The sequence below is a fragment of the Rana temporaria genome, chromosome 11 (genome assembly GCF_905171775.1).
Source record: "Rana temporaria chromosome 11, aRanTem1.1, whole genome shotgun sequence".
In the NCBI taxonomy this organism is placed as follows: domain Eukaryota; kingdom Metazoa; phylum Chordata; class Amphibia; order Anura; family Ranidae; genus Rana; species Rana temporaria.
The window spans coordinates 163,596,096-163,604,329 of NC_053499.1; the positions used below are offsets into that span (position 1 = coordinate 163,596,096).

Sequence of the window (8,234 nt, forward strand, 5' to 3'; positions counted from 1 at the left end):
CATACGTTCCCGTCCGTTTCAGCCGCATACGGTTTTCCATATAAATCGTATGCGGCTGACGGACGGGAAAACCGTAGTGTGAACCCAGCCTAACGAATGCTCCTGATTCAGGAACATCGTTACGCCGACTGCAGCCTAAGATATGCGTGGCATAAGGCTCCTATGCCCGCATATCTTAGGCTGCATTCTTGCGATGGCCGCTAGGTGGCGTTCCCGTTGTGCTCAGCGTATAGTATGCAAATTGCATACTAACGCCGATTCACAATGTTACGCGAGCCCTGCGTACGCAGTTTACGTCGTTTCCGTACAGCGTTTTTCGCGTAAGGCTGCCCCTGCTATTAGCAGGGGCAGCCAATGTTACGTATACCCGTCGTTCCCGCGTCGCGAAATTTCTAATTTACGTAGTTTGCGTAAGCGATTCGTGAATGGCGCTGGACGCCATTCACGTTCACTTTGAAGCAAATGACGTCCTTGCAACGTCATTTGCCGCAATGCACGTCGGGAAGGTTTCCCGACGGAGCATGCGCTCTACGATCGGCGCGGGAACGCGCCTAATTTAAATGATTCCCGCCCCCTACGGGATCATTTAAATTGCGCGCGCTTACGCCGGGTATTTTGCCGGCGCGCCCACGCAATTTACGGAGCTACTGCTCCGTGAATCAAGGGTAGCGCAGTAAATTTGTGGGGGCGCAGGGCAAAAACGTTGCCCTGCGCCTCCGTAAAAAATGCGCAAATCTACCTGAATCCGGGCCACTTAAAAGAAAATCAAAAATATTTAGCAGTCCTGCTGCATGCTTTAGAATAGTTGCACCCCCCCTCCCCCCGCTGCAAGTTGTGGTCCCGCCCCCCTCCCCCCCCCCCTACTGTATACACTGCAGTATATTTGAACCCGAACGTTAAAACATAAAACTGACCCCAAACTATTGACGCACGGCGACTGAACAATGTGAGGATGGCGGGAGGATCAAAGCTTTATGGAGGTGAAGGGTTTTATCTCGGCCTTTCAAGTGGTGGCAATATCTGATTGTCCTATCAGAACGATCGACTGATATCACCACCAAACAGGTCTGTGCCCATCCCCCCCCCCCCCAGCCTGAATTACAACCAATTATCATTCTCAGTATCAGCGTCTCCCAGAGGCCACAATGTAGCAGATCCGGAATCCTGATAGGATGTGAGATCTTCCATTCATTTTATAAAGTAACAACCAAAAACGTAACAAATCTTCGATCGTCATCTATGATTGATCAGCACATCACAGGAGAAAAAGAAAACGAATGCGGCCGCCACATGTAATGATCGGTAAGTTGCAAAATATGACATTTCTGGTTTTGGGTTTAATATCGCCTTAAAGCCCGACTCCGAGCGCATTGTACAGAGGAGGTCCAGGTATGGACGTTTCTATATTGTTCACCGATCGATCGATCTCCCGGTGATGGCGGACGGTCGGGGATTTTTCTCTCTATCCCATGGACGGGAATGTCACTGGACTGGTTTTCTCCATATTTTCTCGTGGCGGGCCCATGGACACACCCCTGAGGGCGGCGGGCCTGTCACAACACGCCGCTCTTCACCACAAGTCAGGAGGAAACTTCTCACAATACAAGGTGTGGAGGGAAGGACGGGCCCCGGGGCCCCCAGGACAGAACCTTCCATGTACAGCTCTCTCCCCGATCCCTATATAAAGTCCGGTCTGCGCCGCCATGCTGGGCCTTGTAGTTCCCAACAGCGGGCGTGCCGTGATGTCTGGACAAAACGATCGATCATAAATACGATCATTTCTAGGGATCTGGTCCCTCCACACCAGAAATAACACAACCAATGAAAACAATCGTTCATAGAAGGACCCTCCATAAGACCCCCTTAGAAGCGCCGCTAAAACACAGCTAAATCGCGGGTCGTTTTTGCGGTGCGTTTCGGGCGCTAGCGGGGCGTTTATTGGAAGGTCATGTGACAACGTGATCTTTAAAAAAATCCAAAAAACACCCGTTTTGCGCCGCTTTTCTAAACGCTTTTCAGGCACAATTCGGAAGCGCTGCCCATTCATTTCAATAGGGAGGGGCGCTTTTTACAAACCCCCCCCCCCCCCCTAAGATGTGGCCTGCAGGACTTTTTCTAACGTCCCGCCCGGCACCAGTGTGAAGCGCATGGCAGCCAATCAGCTTCTGACTTCAGCTTCTTCAATGAAGTTCTGACAATAAAACCTGGAAGCTGATTGGTCTCTTCAGGCTCAGTTCACACCGAGGCGCCCGACTCCGAGGCCACCCGGCACATCGCGGTTTCAGCGACTTCTATAATAGAAGGTAATGAAGTCGCTCTGAAGTCGCCCCCAGTAGTGCCGGAACCTTTGCACAGCATGGAGTGCGACTTGTGAGGCAACAAAGTCACCCGAGAAGTCGCCCCCCCCGGGGTGAGCCGAGACTAAATCCTCTCCCCCAGTACACTGTGTATGGTGTTCAGTCTGATCCGCCGTGATTGGTTGGTGATTCATTCTATATGTTCCCTTCCATTGAAGTGCAGAGAGGAAAGGGCTGCGCTGGAAGCTGTCACCTTCCCATATAAAGTGAGGTGAGGACACATCCTGGTGACATCACAGGTCTGTGACTAATATATTACAAGCAGAATGAGGAGCGTCCAAGGCCGACTACGTGACAACCAACAGGTGACGGCGCCAAAGTGTCCCTCGCAGTCCTCCACCGCCCCCCAATAAATCAGAAGAGATCGGTTCTCAGGGTCCAAGTCTCCCCCTCATCGCTTCTGCCCAATGCAAATAAGTATGAGGAGCAACATCCAGCGAAGAACCGGTCCCGGTAACCCAGCGACGAAGAACCGGCCCCGGTGACCCAGCGACGAAGAACCGGCCCCGGTGACCCAGCGACGAAGAACCGGCCCCGGTGACCCAGCGACGAAGAACCGGCCCGGGTGACCGAGCCGCGAAGAACCGGCCCCGGTGACCGAGCCTCGAAGAACCGGCCCCGGTGACCCAGCGACGAAGAACCGGCCCGGGTGACCGAGCCGCGAAGAACCGGCCCGGGTGACCGAGCCGCGAAGAACCGGCCCCGGTGACGAAGAACCGGCCCCGGTGACCCAGCGGCGGAGAACCGGCCCCGGTGACCCAGCGACGAAGAACCGGCCCCCGGTGACCCAGCGACGAAGAACCGGCCCCCGGTGACCCAGCGACGAAGAACCGGCCCCGGTGACCCAGCGACGAAGAACCGGCCCCGGTGACCCAGCGACGAAGAACCGGCCCCGGTGACCCAGCGACGAAGAACCGGCCCCGGTGACCCAGCGACGAAGAACCGGCCCCGGTGACCCAGCGACGAAGAACCGGCCCCGGTGACCCAGCGACGAAGAACCGGCCCCGGTGACCCAGCGACGAAGAACCGGCCCCGGTGACCCAGCGACGAAGAACCGGCCCCCGGTGACCCAGCGACGAAGAACCGGCCCCGGTGACCCAGCGACGAAGAACCGGCCCCGGTGACCCAGCGACGAAGAACCGGCCCCGGTGACCCAGCGACGAAGAACCGGCCCCCGGTGACCCAGCGACGAAGAACCGGCCCCCGGTGACCCAGCGACGAAGAACCGGCCCCGGTGACCCAGCGATGAAGAACCGGCCCCGGTGACCCAGCGACGAAGAACCGGCCCCCGGTGACCCAGCGACGAAGAACCGGCCCCGGTGACCGAGCTGCTGACTTTTTTCTTATTTTAGCTCCTCGTTACCGAGTGTCAGCGAGACACAGCCTCGTATAATGGAACGTCCAAGGCCGTGTACTAGAACCCCCCCTCCCCTCCCCCATAGAGAAAGCTGGATAATGGAACCCCCCCTCCCCTCCCCCATAGACAAAGCTGGATAATGGAACCCCCCCTCCCCTCCCCCCATAGAGAAAGCTGGATAATGGAACGTCCAAGGCCGTGTACTAGAACCCCCCCCCCCCCCCCCCCCATAGAGAAAGCTGGATAATGGAACCCCCCCCCCCGCCCCCCATAGAGAAAGCTGGATAATGGACAGTCCACATTGTAATGGTCTTCGCTACATTATATCCAGGGTCATCTCCTCCAATGTCACTTGAAATATTTACATTGTATCCATTATTCTCCATCCTACAGATCAGACTTTAGAATGGGGAGTTTCCCTCACCTCCGTGGCTCTGCTAAGTGAACCTTTTCCCACACGGGATGGAAATTTCCCAGAATTCGATCTTTTTGGTGAGATAACGGACTTCCCCTCCCCCTTCTGACGGAATATATGGAACCCGGCTGGAAGCCTCCTTGGATATCTGGAAGATTCTGATCCAAACTCCGCCTCTTATTATTGTTTATGTAAAAAAAGATTCTCTCAGTCTTCTGGAAATCGAATCTCCCGCTAGAAATTGCTGGTAAATCGGCCCGTTTCCCCTCATATGAGATCTGGTGATCGGATCGTCGGTGATCGGATCGGATCGTCGGTGATCGGATCGGATCGTCGGTGATCGGATCGTTGGTAATCAGATTGTCAGTGATCAGATCGTCGGGGATCAGATTGTCGGGGATCGGATCGTCGGGGATCGGATCGTCGGTGATCGGATCGGATCGTCGGTGATCGGATCGTTGGTAATCAGATTGTCAGTGATCAGATCGTCGGGGATCGGATTGTCGGGGATCGGATCGTTGGTAATCAGATTGTCAGTGATCAGATCGTCGGGGATCGGATTGTCGGGGATCGGATCGTCGGGGATCGGATCGTCGGTGATCGGATCGGATCGTCGGTGATCGGATTGTCGGGGATCGGATCGTCGGGGATCGGATCGTCGGTGATCGGATCGGATCGTTGGTGATCGGATCGGATCGTTATTAATGTTCTTCTATAAACCCCAATAAACTTTTCCTTATAAAGAAATTGTATCCAGAACACTGTCGTTACTTTTCTAAGGTCCGGATCTCCTCCAGAACCGCGGGCCGCGCTCCCCCCCGCGTACAAAGTCTCCGTCTTCGAGCAAACGTCTGATCGCTACGTCTGATCGACTCCTCCATCCTCTGAATTATGGATGCCGATCACACGGGAGCCGCACTCAGCACTTTTATTGATACAATTATGTGGAGTCGCCCGGAAGCTCCTCCATTATAGAGAGTCAAGTGCAATTAGAAAAAAGCTTCTTTCTCAAAATGTGGAGAAAAGAAACGAAGAAGCCAGCGAGACACAAAACAAGAGGCGCGCCTCCCCCCCCGGGGGGGTCAGGGGGGCCCAAGACCAAGCGCCCCACCCAACGTCTGCCGGCATGGGGTCTTCCCAGTGTATGGCTCCCTTTCTGAGAAGACGTTATTATAGTCACACAGGGGGGGGGGATTGGTCGGGATGGGGGGGGGACGGATTGGTCGGGATTGGGGGGGTTAGTGAAATGATTCTTGTCTACGGATCGATATTTCCAGGAATAGGAATGAGAAGCAGTCGCTGGAAGTTCCATTTCTTAGGCTCTGCCCTCCAATGACCAGCAATGGTACAGAATGTGATTATCAGGCTGGAAACATTGGGGGGTATTTACTAAAGGAAAAAAGACTGTGCCCCTTGCGGAGTGCAGTTGCTCCAGAGCTTAGTAAATGAGGGGAAGCTCTGCTGACTTCCATCATCCAATCACGTGCAAGCACAAATGCCGTTTTTTTCCCCCTTGCATGTGATTGGATATTCTTTGCAGTGACACTTCATCTCCTTTTTAAAGGGGTTGTAAAGGTTCATGTTTTTTTGCATTAAGGTAAAAAAACGTCTTATGATTTGCGGCCCCCTCCCCCACCCCACATTTTACTTCCCTGAGCCCTGGAAGTCCTGCGTCGTGAACGCGCTCTTCCTCTGCCCGGTCTTCTCGGCTCTTTATTGGATAGATTGATAGCAGTTCAGCCATTGGCTCGTGCTGCTGTCAATCAAATCCAATGACACGGGTGCCGGGGGCGAGTCCTGTAGTTGGTGGCTATGGAGGCCGACTACAGGACTCGGGAGCACACCCCCAAGCTAGCCCCCTTGGGAGAGAGCTTCCCAGAGGGGGGTTAGCTGAGGCAGGGGGAGCCGAGACAGCTGCTGAGGGACCCCAGAAGACGGCCCTCCAGTCCGTTTCTTGTGGCCCTTGCACCTCTCCTGCAGCCCTCCTCTGGTCCTCCTCCAGACCCCTACTTTCTGCTTTCAAGCAATGCATCCAGCTTCTTCCCAGCAGCAGCATAAGGAAAGGGGGTGCACTGTGATGTAAGGGAGAGTGGGGGACTCAACTTCTGATGGTGGGGGGGGCTCCTGACATCTAATGTAAGGGGAGGGGCTGAGCTGGACATCTAATCTTACAGATACAACCGGCCCCTCATCATAATGCTGATGCGGCCCACCATGAAATTGAGTTTCACACCCCTGCTCTAGAGCAATGGCACTTGTAAAGTGCACAGCCTATTTGCGCTTAGTAAATACCCCCCATTGTGTGAACATTTCCCGGCACTTTGTGTATTATGTGAACAATGGCGTTCATACTCGGCAGAGGAGGACTATTAGTAGAAAACTTGATGGTTCTTCCAGTGGTTGGCATTGCAGGAATCTGCCCCCCCCCCCTCACCAATTACCATTACCCTCCCCCACCATCCCCGAACCCCCCCCCCCGTATCACATACATTGAAGACGGACATTTTTACACAAATTTGCATGAAAATTGAAATAAAGATTCTCAGAACTTTCAGAGACGAAAATACTTCAGAATCCCATTTTCTTTTAACATTCAGTTTTGGACTTTTGTGAACAGAAATCTCAGAAACTGTGAAAATGAAAATAATTCCAATTTGGATCCTCAAATTTTCTCATCACTAAAAATCAACGAATGTTTTTACACCGAAATGAAAAATGATGAAGAAGATTTTCCGCTGATCGGCAGAATATCATCCGGCGTTACACTTTATTCTCCTTCCTCTGAAGTCCTCTAATGACCGTCATGAATATTCACTACCCCCCCCCCCCCCCCCCTGAATGGCCACTTCTTATGAAAAGGAGCCTCTCCTTCACTGATAACAAAGGAAAGGTAAACAAATCTTCAAGAATGCCAACCGTCCACCTGAAGAGAGAGCCCCCCACTCAGCCCTCCTCCTGAAGAGAGAGCCCCCCAGTCAGCCCTCCTCCTGAAGAGAGAGCCCCCCACTCAGCCCTCCTCCTGAAGAGAGAGCCCCCCAGTCAGCCCTCCTCCTGAAGAGGTTATAGAGCCCCCCAGTCAGCCCTCCTCCTGAAGAGAGAGCCCCCCACTCAGCCCTCCTCCTGAAGAGAGAGCCCCCCACTCAGCCCTCCTCCTGAAGAGAGAGCCCCCCAGTCAGCCCTCCTCCTGAAGAGGTTATAGAGCCCCCCAGTCAGCCCTCCTCCTGAAGAGAGAGCCCCCCAGTCAGCCCTCCACCTGAAGAGAGAGCCCCCCAGTCAGCCCTCCTCCTGAAGAGAGAGCCCCCCAGTCAGCCCTCCACCTGAAGAGAGAGCCCCCCAGTCAGCCCTCCTCCTGAAGAGAGAGCCCCCCAGTCAGCCCTCCTCCTGAAGAGGTTATAGAGCCCCCCAGTCAGCCCTCCTCCTGAAGAGAGAGCCCCCCACTCAGCCCTCCTCCTGAAGAGAGAGCCCCCCACTCAGCCCTCCTCCTGAAGAGAGAGCCCCCCCACTCAGCCCTCCTCCTGAAGAGAGAGCCCAACAGTCAGCCCTCCTCCTGAAGAGGTTATAGAGCCCCCCAGTCAGCCCTCCTCCTGAAGAGAGAGCCCCCCAGTCAGCCCTCCACCTGAAGAGAGAGCCCCCCAGTCAGCCCTCCTCCTGAAGAGAGAGCCCCCCAGTCAGCCCTCCACCTGAAGAGAGAGCCCCCCAGTCAGCCCTCCTCCTGAAGAGAGAGCCCCCCAGTCAGCCCTCCTCCTGAAGAGAGAGCCCCCCAGTCAGCCCTCCTCCTGAAGAGAGAGCCCCCCAGTCAGCCCTCCTCCTGAAGAGAGAGCCCCCCAGTCAGCCCTCCTCCTGAAGAGAGAGCCCCCCAGTCAGCCCTCCTCCTGAAGAGAGAGCCCCCCAGTCAGCCCTCCGCCTGAAGAGAGAGCCCCCCAGTCAGCCCTCCTCCTGAAGAGAGAGCCCCCCAGTCATAGAAGAGGTTATAGAGCCCCCCAGTCAGCCCTCCTCCTGATAGCCGTCTACAGCCTTCCAACAGGAAAAGATAGGAGAAGGAAAGCCGTCCCGGAATTATTGTCCCGGAATTATACGTGTCCCAGGAGCTTCTCGGCGTCACCCC

At 54.9% G+C, this 8,234-nt stretch overlaps 1 protein-coding gene across 1 annotated transcript in view; it reads right to left on the bottom strand.

Annotated features, from left to right (window-relative positions):
- LOC120917996 (cadherin-1-like) overlaps nucleotides 1–8,234 on the bottom strand; it is a 69,282-nt gene that overhangs the window by 54,207 nt on the left and 6,841 nt on the right. The window lies entirely within an intron of this gene.